Consider the following 12,444-nt stretch of genomic DNA (forward strand, 5'->3'; position numbering starts at 1 on the left):
GGCAGTTAGGCATGAAGGCACACAGGGGACAGAGGACGTAGCTTCAGGAAGAGGTGTTGAGTCGATTGGCGCCTTGGGCCCCTGCTTTTTTCTCCCTGGAATCCTGATGGGACAAACACCAGGTGGGCACACAAGCACGGTGGAACATGTGGCCGCACCCTGTGGAGTGGGGACGGGAGCTAAAGCTGTGCTTGATTCCAGGCTTCTTTCCTCCAAGTCAGGGTTGAGCACCGAGAGTTCCAGAGCCACGGGGAGCAGTGTAGAGTTAGCAGCTCCAGGTAGCAAGAGCTGAGCCGAGAGGTGCCTTCCGCAACGGCCTGTTTCTAACCTCGCTATGGCGTATGGAAGCCGTTCTCCAGGCACTCGCGCCCGGACACCGTACACTGCTTCCTCCCGCAGAGAGGTCGGCCGTAGCTAAAGCACGGGTTCTCTACCCTGTTTTGGCTTCGCCTTTGTACGCTAGCAGTGAGAGTTGTATACCAAAGCGGGGCCGCAGGCCTGGCTTCATGAAACAAGTGGGGACTCGTGTTCTGCCTTCTGCCGCCGCCTGTGTGTCACTCGGCAAATGGTTTTTTACTCGCTGGCAGCGCATGCCTGCAGGCACACAGCGAAATGCTTCCACTCTCAGCAGCAGCTCTCCTGGCTGAAGCACGGATGCTCTTCAGTGTGGTGCCTGCGAGTTAGGTGGTTGTTTTGCAGCCTGCACTCACACACGGGGCAACGGTAATAGGCCCACAAAGAAGAGCTGAGCCAAGAGGTGTGTCTTCAGCACCGGCCTTTTTCTCGCTGGGGTTGACTATAGGGCGGCCGTTCCCAGAGCTCTCAGCCACAGTACACAGTATACCCCGTCCTCTAATCCAGTGACCGGCGGGAGCTTAAGGCACGGTATCTGCACAGATTTCTGCCTTCGAAGGAGGTGCCTGGAACTCAGGGATCCACGCATCCATGCTGGAGGAGTACTAGCTTCGTGACATTAGAAGTGGTGTGAGAGGTGCCACTGCGTGAAGCCGTTTCTCTCGCCCTGTGGCGTAGGGGAATCGTTTCCTAGGCTCTCACACAGACACCCTGAAAGTGTTGCCACCCTCCGGAATCGTGATTCTGTCTATATCAGGGTTCCTCTCCACTGCTCCTAGGTAAAGTTCGGGCACGCTTCGCCTGGATTCTTCGTGAGAGTGGCCAGGGACGTAGGCCTCCAGGCAGGCCCACAGGGTAGAGCAGTGCTAACCGCCTCAAACAAGAGATGAGTCGAGAGAGCGGACTACCTTACAGGCCTGTTTCTCGGTCAGAGTAACGTTTAGGTTCCATTGCTCATACTTTCACACAAACACCCCACAGGTGAAGTGCGCGCTCAAGTCGGGCATTCTTGGCTGAGGCTCGGGGCCTCTAGCGTTTGCTTACTTTGCGTTAGGCGGATGGCAGTTCGGACTCAACGCACACTGGGCCTGGCGACCTAGCTTCAGGCAAGAGGTGTTGAGTCGAGAGGCGCCTTGGGCCCCTGCTTCTTTCTCCCTTGGAATTCTGGTGGGACCCCCTCCCCAGGTGGGCACACAAGCACGGTGGAACATGTGGCCCCACCCTGCGGAGAGGGGATGAGAGCTAGGGCTGTGCTTGTTTCCAGGCTTCTTTCCTCCGAGTCAGGGTTGAGCACCGAGAGTTCCAGAGCCACGGGGAACGGTGTAGGGTTAGCAGCTCCAGGTAGCAAGAGCTGAGCCGAGAGGTGCCTTCCGCAACGGCCTGTTTCTAACCTCGCTTTGGCATATGGAAGCCGTTCCCCAGGCACTCGCGCCCGGACACCGTACACTGCTTCCTCCCAGAGAGAGGTCGGCGGTAGCTAAAGGACGGGTTCTCTACACTGTTAGGGCTTCGCGTTCGTACGCTAGCAATGAGACTTGCATAGCAAAGCGGGGCCCAGGCCTGGCTTCATGAAACAAGTGGGAACTCATGTTCTGCCTTCTGCCGCCGCCTGATTCTCACTCCGAAAATGGTTTTTTGCTCGCTGGCAGCGCACGCCCGCAGGCACACAGCGAAATGCTTCCACTCTCAGCAACGGCTATCCTGGCTGAAGCACGGATGCTGTACAGTGCGGTGCCTGCGAGTTAGGTGGTTGTTTTGCGGCCTGCGCTCACACACGGGGCAACGGGACTAGGCCCAGAAAGAAGAGCTGAGCCAAGAGATGTGTCTTCGGCACCGGCCTTCTTCTCGCTGGCGTTGACTTTAAGGAGGCCGTTGCCAGAGCTCTCAGCCACAGTACACAGTACACCGCGTCCTCTAACCCAGTGACCGGAGGGAACTTAAGGCACGGTATCTGCCCAGATTTCTGCCTTCGAAGATGGTGCCTGGAACTCAGGGGTCCAGGCAGCTTCGTGACACTAGAGCTGGTGCGAGACGTGCCTCTGCGCGAAGCTGTTTCTCTCGCCCTGTCATTTAGGGGAATCGTTTCTTAGGTTCCCACATAGACACCCTGAAAGTGTTTGCACGCTCCGGAACCGTGAAGCTGTCTACATCACGGTTCCTCTCAGCTGCTCTTAGCTAAAGTTCGGGCACGATTCGCCTGGATTCTTCGTGAGAGTGGCCAGGGAACTAGGCCTAAAGTTAGGCCCACGGCGTACAACAGTGTTAAATGCCACAAACAAGAGATGAGTCGAGAGAGCAGCCTTCCTTACAGGCCTGTGTCTCGGGCAGAGTGACCTTTAGGTCCCATTGATCATGCTTTCACACAAACACACCACAGCTGAAGTCTGTTGTCAAGAAGGGCGTTCTTGGCTGAGGCACGGGGCACCCAGCGTATTCTTCCTTTGCGCTAGGTGGATGGCAGTTAGGAATGAAGGCACACAGGGGACAGAGGACGTAGCTTGACGAAGGAGGTGTTGAGTCGAATGGCGCCTTGGGCCCCTGCTTCTTTCTCCCCTGGAATCCTGATGGGACCCACCCCAGGTGGGCACACAAGCACGGTGGAACATATGGCCGCACCCTGTGGAGAGGGGACGGGAGCTAAAGCTGTGCTTGTTTCCAGGCTTATTTCCCCCAAGTCACGGTTGAGCACCGAGAGTTCCAGAGCCACGGGGAGCAGTGTAGAGTTAGCAGCTCCAGGTAGCAAGAGCTGAGCCGAGAGGTGCCTTCCGCAACGGCCTGTTTCTAACCTCGCTTTGGCGTATGGAAGCCGTTCTCCAGGCACTCGCGCCCGGACACCGTACACTGCTTCCTCCCGCAGAGAGGTCGGCCGTTGCTAAAGCACGGGTTCTCTACACTGTTTTGGCTTCGCGTTCGTACGCTAGCAATGAGACTTGGATGTCAAAGCGGGGCTGCAGGCCTGGCTTCATGAAACGAGTGGGGACTCGTGTTCGGCCTTCTGCCGCCGCCTGAGTCTCACTCCGCAAATGGTTTTTTACTCGCTGGCAGCGCACGCCCGCAGGCACACAGCGAAATGCTTCTACCCTCAGCAACGGCTATCCTGGCTGAAGCACGGATGCTGTACAGTGTGGTGCCTGCGAGTTAGGTGGTTGTTTTGCGGCCTGCACTCACACACGGGGCAACGGGACTAGGCCCAGAAAGAAGAGCTGAGCCAAGAGATGTGTCTTCGGCACCGGCCTTCTTCTCGCTGGTGTTGACTTTAAGGAGGCCGTTGCCAGAGCTCTCAGCCACAGTACACAGTACACCGCGTCCTCTAACCCAGTGACCGGAGGGAACTTAAGGCACGGTATCTGCCCAGATTTCTGCCTTCGAAGATGGTGCCTGGAACTCAGGGGTCCAGGCAGCTTCGTGACACTAGAGCTGGTGCGAGACGTGCCTCTGCGCGAAGCTGTTTCTCTCGCCCTGTGATTTAAGGGAGTCGTTTCCTAGGCTCCCACATAGAAACCCTGAAAGTGTTTCCACCCTCCGGAACCGTGATGCTGTCTACATCACGGTTCCTCTCCACTGCTCTTAGGTAAAGTTCAGGCAGGATTCGCCTGGATTCTTTGAGAGAGTGGCCAGGGAACAAGGCCTAAAGTTAGGCCCACGGGGTACAACAGTGCTAACTGCCTCAAACAAGATATTAGCCGAGAGAGCAGCCTTCCTTACAGGCCTGTGTCTCGGGCAGAGTAACCTGTAGGTCCCATTGATCATGCTTTCACACAAACACACCACAGCTGAAGTCTGTTCTGAAGAAGGGCGTTCTTGGCTGATGTACGCGGCCTCTAGCATTTTCTTCCTTTGTGCTAGGTGGATGGCAGTTAGGCATGAAGGCACACAGGGGACAGAGGACGTAGCTTCAGGAAGAGGTGTTGAGTCGATTGGCGCCTTGGGCCCCTGCTTTTTTCTCCCTGGAATCCTGATGGGACAAACACCAGGTGGGCACACAAGCACGGTGGAACATGTGGCCGCACCCTGTGGAGTGGGGACGGGAGCTAAAGCTGTGCTTGATTCCAGGCTTCTTTCCTCCAAGTCAGGGTTGAGCACCGAGAGTTCCAGAGCCACGGGGAGCAGTGTAGAGTTAGCAGCTCCAGGTAGCAAGAGCTGAGCCGAGAGGTGCCTTCCGCAACGGCCTGTTTCTAACCTCGCTATGGCGTATGGAAGCCGTTCTCCAGGCACTCGCGCCCGGACACCGTACACTGCTTCCTCCCGCAGAGAGGTCGGCCGTAGCTAAAGCACGGGTTCTCTACCCTGTTTTGGCTTCGCCTTTGTACGCTAGCAGTGAGAGTTGTATACCAAAGCGGGGCCGCAGGCCTGGCTTCATGAAACAAGTGGGGACTCGTGTTCTGCCTTCTGCCGCCGCCTGTGTGTCACTCGGCAAATGGTTTTTTACTCGCTGGCAGCGCATGCCTGCAGGCACACAGCGAAATGCTTCCACTCTCAGCAGCAGCTCTCCTGGCTGAAGCACGGATGCTCTTCAGTGTGGTGCCTGCGAGTTAGGTGGTTGTTTTGCAGCCTGCACTCACACACGGGGCAACGGTAATAGGCCCACAAAGAAGAGCTGAGCCAAGAGGTGTGTCTTCAGCACCGGCCTTTTTCTCGCTGGGGTTGACTATAGGGCGGCCGTTCCCAGAGCTCTCAGCCACAGTACACAGTATACCCCGTCCTCTAATCCAGTGACCGGCGGGAGCTTAAGGCACGGTATCTGCACAGATTTCTGCCTTCGAAGGAGGTGCCTGGAACTCAGGGATCCACGCATCCATGCTGGAGGAGTACTAGCTTCGTGACATTAGAAGTGGTGTGAGAGGTGCCACTGCGTGAAGCCGTTTCTCTCGCCCTGTGGCGTAGGGGAATCGTTTCCTAGGCTCTCACACAGACACCCTGAAAGTGTTGCCACCCTCCGGAATCGTGATTCTGTCTATATCAGGGTTCCTCTCCACTGCTCCTAGGTAAAGTTCGGGCACGCTTCGCCTGGATTCTTCGTGAGAGTGGCCAGGGACGTAGGCCTCCAGGCAGGCCCACAGGGTAGAGCAGTGCTAACCGCCTCAAACAAGAGATGAGTCGAGAGAGCGGACTACCTTACAGGCCTGTTTCTCGGTCAGAGTAACGTTTAGGTTCCATTGCTCATACTTTCACACAAACACCCCACAGGTGAAGTGCGCGCTCAAGTCGGGCATTCTTGGCTGAGGCTCGGGGCCTCTAGCGTTTGCTTACTTTGCGTTAGGCGGATGGCAGTTCGGACTCAACGCACACTGGGCCTGGCGACCTAGCTTCAGGCAAGAGGTGTTGAGTCGAGAGGCGCCTTGGGCCCCTGCTTCTTTCTCCCTTGGAATTCTGGTGGGACCCCCTCCCCAGGTGGGCACACAAGCACGGTGGAACATGTGGCCCCACCCTGCGGAGAGGGGATGAGAGCTAGGGCTGTGCTTGTTTCCAGGCTTCTTTCCTCCGAGTCAGGGTTGAGCACCGAGAGTTCCAGAGCCACGGGGAACGGTGTAGGGTTAGCAGCTCCAGGTAGCAAGAGCTGAGCCGAGAGGTGCCTTCCGCAACGGCCTGTTTCTAACCTCGCTTTGGCATATGGAAGCCGTTCCCCAGGCACTCGCGCCCGGACACCGTACACTGCTTCCTCCCAGAGAGAGGTCGGCGGTAGCTAAAGGACGGGTTCTCTACACTGTTAGGGCTTCGCGTTCGTACGCTAGCAATGAGACTTGCATAGCAAAGCGGGGCCCAGGCCTGGCTTCATGAAACAAGTGGGAACTCATGTTCTGCCTTCTGCCGCCGCCTGATTCTCACTCCGAAAATGGTTTTTTGCTCGCTGGCAGCGCACGCCCGCAGGCACACAGCGAAATGCTTCCACTCTCAGCAACGGCTATCCTGGCTGAAGCACGGATGCTGTACAGTGCGGTGCCTGCGAGTTAGGTGGTTGTTTTGCGGCCTGCGCTCACACACGGGGCAACGGGACTAGGCCCAGAAAGAAGAGCTGAGCCAAGAGATGTGTCTTCGGCACCGGCCTTCTTCTCGCTGGCGTTGACTTTAAGGAGGCCGTTGCCAGAGCTCTCAGCCACAGTACACAGTACACCGCGTCCTCTAACCCAGTGACCGGAGGGAACTTAAGGCACGGTATCTGCCCAGATTTCTGCCTTCGAAGATGGTGCCTGGAACTCAGGGGTCCAGGCAGCTTCGTGACACTAGAGCTGGTGCGAGACGTGCCTCTGCGCGAAGCTGTTTCTCTCGCCCTGTCATTTAGGGGAATCGTTTCTTAGGTTCCCACATAGACACCCTGAAAGTGTTTGCACGCTCCGGAACCGTGAAGCTGTCTACATCACGGTTCCTCTCAGCTGCTCTTAGCTAAAGTTCGGGCACGATTCGCCTGGATTCTTCGTGAGAGTGGCCAGGGAACTAGGCCTAAAGTTAGGCCCACGGCGTACAACAGTGTTAAATGCCACAAACAAGAGATGAGTCGAGAGAGCAGCCTTCCTTACAGGCCTGTGTCTCGGGCAGAGTGACCTTTAGGTCCCATTGATCATGCTTTCACACAAACACACCACAGCTGAAGTCTGTTGTCAAGAAGGGCGTTCTTGGCTGAGGCACGGGGCACCCAGCGTATTCTTCCTTTGCGCTAGGTGGATGGCAGTTAGGAATGAAGGCACACAGGGGACAGAGGACGTAGCTTGACGAAGGAGGTGTTGAGTCGAATGGCGCCTTGGGCCCCTGCTTCTTTCTCCCCTGGAATCCTGATGGGACCCACCCCAGGTGGGCACACAAGCACGGTGGAACATATGGCCGCACCCTGTGGAGAGGGGACGGGAGCTAAAGCTGTGCTTGTTTCCAGGCTTATTTCCCCCAAGTCACGGTTGAGCACCGAGAGTTCCAGAGCCACGGGGAGCAGTGTAGAGTTAGCAGCTCCAGGTAGCAAGAGCTGAGCCGAGAGGTGCCTTCCGCAACGGCCTGTTTCTAACCTCGCTTTGGCGTATGGAAGCCGTTCTCCAGGCACTCGCGCCCGGACACCGTACACTGCTTCCTCCCGCAGAGAGGTCGGCCGTTGCTAAAGCACGGGTTCTCTACACTGTTTTGGCTTCGCGTTCGTACGCTAGCAATGAGACTTGGATGTCAAAGCGGGGCTGCAGGCCTGGCTTCATGAAACGAGTGGGGACTCGTGTTCGGCCTTCTGCCGCCGCCTGAGTCTCACTCCGCAAATGGTTTTTTACTCGCTGGCAGCGCACGCCCGCAGGCACACAGCGAAATGCTTCTACCCTCAGCAACGGCTATCCTGGCTGAAGCACGGATGCTGTACAGTGTGGTGCCTGCGAGTTAGGTGGTTGTTTTGCGGCCTGCACTCACACACGGGGCAACGGGACTAGGCCCAGAAAGAAGAGCTGAGCCAAGAGATGTGTCTTCGGCACCGGCCTTCTTCTCGCTGGTGTTGACTTTAAGGAGGCCGTTGCCAGAGCTCTCAGCCACAGTACACAGTACACCGCGTCCTCTAACCCAGTGACCGGAGGGAACTTAAGGCACGGTATCTGCCCAGATTTCTGCCTTCGAAGATGGTGCCTGGAACTCAGGGGTCCAGGCAGCTTCGTGACACTAGAGCTGGTGCGAGACGTGCCTCTGCGCGAAGCTGTTTCTCTCGCCCTGTGATTTAAGGGAGTCGTTTCCTAGGCTCCCACATAGAAACCCTGAAAGTGTTTCCACCCTCCGGAACCGTGATGCTGTCTACATCACGGTTCCTCTCCACTGCTCTTAGGTAAAGTTCAGGCAGGATTCGCCTGGATTCTTTGAGAGAGTGGCCAGGGAACAAGGCCTAAAGTTAGGCCCACGGGGTACAACAGTGCTAACTGCCTCAAACAAGATATTAGCCGAGAGAGCAGCCTTCCTTACAGGCCTGTGTCTCGGGCAGAGTAACCTGTAGGTCCCATTGATCATGCTTTCACACAAACACACCACAGCTGAAGTCTGTTCTGAAGAAGGGCGTTCTTGGCTGATGTACGCGGCCTCTAGCATTTTCTTCCTTTGTGCTAGGTGGATGGCAGTTAGGCATGAAGGCACACAGGGGACAGAGGACGTAGCTTCAGGAAGAGGTGTTGAGTCGATTGGCGCCTTGGGCCCCTGCTTTTTTCTCCCTGGAATCCTGATGGGACAAACACCAGGTGGGCACACAAGCACGGTGGAACATGTGGCCGCACCCTGTGGAGTGGGGACGGGAGCTAAAGCTGTGCTTGATTCCAGGCTTCTTTCCTCCAAGTCAGGGTTGAGCACCGAGAGTTCCAGAGCCACGGGGAGCAGTGTAGAGTTAGCAGCTCCAGGTAGCAAGAGCTGAGCCGAGAGGTGCCTTCCGCAACGGCCTGTTTCTAACCTCGCTATGGCGTATGGAAGCCGTTCTCCAGGCACTCGCGCCCGGACACCGTACACTGCTTCCTCCCGCAGAGAGGTCGGCCGTAGCTAAAGCACGGGTTCTCTACCCTGTTTTGGCTTCGCCTTTGTACGCTAGCAGTGAGAGTTGTATACCAAAGCGGGGCCGCAGGCCTGGCTTCATGAAACAAGTGGGGACTCGTGTTCTGCCTTCTGCCGCCGCCTGTGTGTCACTCGGCAAATGGTTTTTTACTCGCTGGCAGCGCATGCCTGCAGGCACACAGCGAAATGCTTCCACTCTCAGCAGCAGCTCTCCTGGCTGAAGCACGGATGCTCTTCAGTGTGGTGCCTGCGAGTTAGGTGGTTGTTTTGCAGCCTGCACTCACACACGGGGCAACGGTAATAGGCCCACAAAGAAGAGCTGAGCCAAGAGGTGTGTCTTCAGCACCGGCCTTTTTCTCGCTGGGGTTGACTATAGGGCGGCCGTTCCCAGAGCTCTCAGCCACAGTACACAGTATACCCCGTCCTCTAATCCAGTGACCGGCGGGAGCTTAAGGCACGGTATCTGCACAGATTTCTGCCTTCGAAGGAGGTGCCTGGAACTCAGGGATCCACGCATCCATGCTGGAGGAGTACTAGCTTCGTGACATTAGAAGTGGTGTGAGAGGTGCCACTGCGTGAAGCCGTTTCTCTCGCCCTGTGGCGTAGGGGAATCGTTTCCTAGGCTCTCACACAGACACCCTGAAAGTGTTGCCACCCTCCGGAATCGTGATTCTGTCTATATCAGGGTTCCTCTCCACTGCTCCTAGGTAAAGTTCGGGCACGCTTCGCCTGGATTCTTCGTGAGAGTGGCCAGGGACGTAGGCCTCCAGGCAGGCCCACAGGGTAGAGCAGTGCTAACCGCCTCAAACAAGAGATGAGTCGGGAGAGCGGACTACCTTACAGGCCTGTTTCTCGGTCAGAGTAACGTTTAGGTTCCATTGCTCATACTTTCACACAAACACCCCACAGGTGAAGTGCGCGCTCAAGTCGGGCATTCTTGGCTGAGGCTCGGGGCCTCTAGCGTTTGCTTACTTTGCGTTAGGCGGATGGCAGTTCGGACTCAACGCACACTGGGCCTGGCGACCTAGCTTCAGGCAAGAGGTGTTGAGTCGAGAGGCGCCTTGGGCCCCTGCTTCTTTCTCCCTTGGAATTCTGGTGGGACCCCCTCCCCAGGTGGGCACACAAGCACGGTGGAACATGTGGCCCCACCCTGCGGAGAGGGGATGAGAGCTAGGGCTGTGCTTGTTTCCAGGCTTCTTTCCTCCGAGTCAGGGTTGAGCACCGAGAGTTCCAGAGCCACGGGGAACGGTGTAGGGTTAGCAGCTCCAGGTAGCAAGAGCTGAGCCGAGAGGTGCCTTCCGCAACGGCCTGTTTCTAACCTCGCTTTGGCATATGGAAGCCGTTCCCCAGGCACTCGCGCCCGGACACCGTACACTGCTTCCTCCCAGAGAGAGGTCGGCGGTAGCTAAAGGACGGGTTCTCTACACTGTTAGGGCTTCGCGTTCGTACGCTAGCAATGAGACTTGCATAGCAAAGCGGGGCCCAGGCCTGGCTTCATGAAACAAGTGGGAACTCATGTTCTGCCTTCTGCCGCCGCCTGATTCTCACTCCGAAAATGGTTTTTTGCTCGCTGGCAGCGCACGCCCGCAGGCACACAGCGAAATGCTTCCACTCTCAGCAACGGCTATCCTGGCTGAAGCACGGATGCTGTACAGTGCGGTGCCTGCGAGTTAGGTGGTTGTTTTGCGGCCTGCACTCACACACGGGGCAACGGGACTAGGCCCAGAAAGAAGAGCTGAGCCAAGAGATGTGTCTTCGGCACCGGCCTTCTTCTCGCTGGCGTTGACTTTAAGGAGGCCGTTGCCAGAGCTCTCAGCCACAGTACACAGTACACCGCGTCCTCTAACCCAGTGACCGGAGGGAACTTAAGGCACGGTATCTGCCCAGATTTCTGCCTTCGAAGATGGTGCCTGGAACTCAGGGGTCCAGGCAGCTTCGTGACACTAGAGCTGGTGCGAGACGTGCCTCTGCGCGAAGCTGTTTCTCTCGCCCTGTCATTTAGGGGAATCGTTTCTTAGGTTCCCACATAGACACCCTGAAAGTGTTTGCACGCTCCGGAACCGTGAAGCTGTCTACATCACGGTTCCTCTCAGCTGCTCTTAGCTAAAGTTCGGGCACGATTCGCCTGGATTCTTCGTGAGAGTGGCCAGGGAACTAGGCCTAAAGTTAGGCCCACGGCGTACAACAGTGTTAAATGCCACAAACAAGAGATGAGTCGAGAGAGCAGCCTTCCTTACAGGCCTGTGTCTCGGGCAGAGTGACCTTTAGGTCCCATTGATCATGCTTTCACACAAACACACCACAGCTGAAGTCTGTTGTCAAGAAGGGCGTTCTTGGCTGAGGCACGGGGCACCCAGCGTATTCTTCCTTTGCGCTAGGTGGATGGCAGTTAGGAATGAAGGCACACAGGGGACAGAGGACGTAGCTTGACGAAGGAGGTGTTGAGTCGAATGGCGCCTTGGGCCCCTGCTTCTTTCTCCCCTGGAATCCTGATGGGACCCACCCCAGGTGGGCACACAAGCACGGTGGAACATATGGCCGCACCCTGTGGAGAGGGGACGGGAGCTAAAGCTGTGCTTGTTTCCAGGCTTATTTCCCCCAAGTCACGGTTGAGCACCGAGAGTTCCAGAGCCACGGGGAGCAGTGTAGAGTTAGCAGCTCCAGGTAGCAAGAGCTGAGCCGAGAGGTGCCTTCCGCAACGGCCTGTTTCTAACCTCGCTTTGGCGTATGGAAGCCGTTCTCCAGGCACTCGCGCCCGGACACCGTACACTGCTTCCTCCCGCAGAGAGGTCGGCCGTTGCTAAAGCACGGGTTCTCTACACTGTTTTGGCTTCGCGTTCGTACGCTAGCAATGAGACTTGGATGTCAAAGCGGGGCTGCAGGCCTGGCTTCATGAAACGAGTGGGGACTCGTGTTCGGCCTTCTGCCGCCGCCTGAGTCTCACTCCGCAAATGGTTTTTTACTCGCTGGCAGCGCACGCCCGCAGGCACACAGCGAAATGCTTCTACCCTCAGCAACGGCTATCCTGGCTGAAGCACGGATGCTGTACAGTGTGGTGCCTGCGAGTTAGGTGGTTGTTTTGCGGCCTGCACTCACACACGGGGCAACGGGACTAGGCCCAGAAAGAAGAGCTGAGCCAAGAGATGTGTCTTCGGCACCGGCCTTCTTCTCGCTGGTGTTGACTTTAAGGAGGCCGTTGCCAGAGCTCTCAGCCACAGTACACAGTACACCGCGTCCTCTAACCCAGTGACCGGAGGGAACTTAAGGCACGGTATCTGCCCAGATTTCTGCCTTCGAAGATGGTGCCTGGAACTCAGGGGTCCAGGCAGCTTCGTGACACTAGAGCTGGTGCAAGACGTGCCTCTGCGCGAAGCTGTTTCTCTTGCCCTGTGATTTAAGGGAGTCGTTTCCTAGGCTCCCACATAGAAACCCTGAAAGTGTTTCCACCCTCCGGAACCGTGATGCTGTCTACATCACGGTTCCTCTCCACTGCTCTTAGGTAAAGTTCAGGCAGGATTCGCCTGGATTCTTTGAGAGAGTGGCCAGGGAACAAGGCCTAAAGTTAGGCCCACGGGGTACAACAGTGCTAACTGCCTCAAACAAGAT

Source organism: Eumetopias jubatus, unplaced genomic scaffold (genome assembly GCF_037043125.1).
Source record: "Eumetopias jubatus isolate StellerSeaLion01/CBP00866 unplaced genomic scaffold, mEumJub1_p1.0 scaffold_108, whole genome shotgun sequence".
Classification (NCBI taxonomy): Eukaryota; Metazoa; Chordata; class Mammalia; order Carnivora; family Otariidae; genus Eumetopias; species Eumetopias jubatus.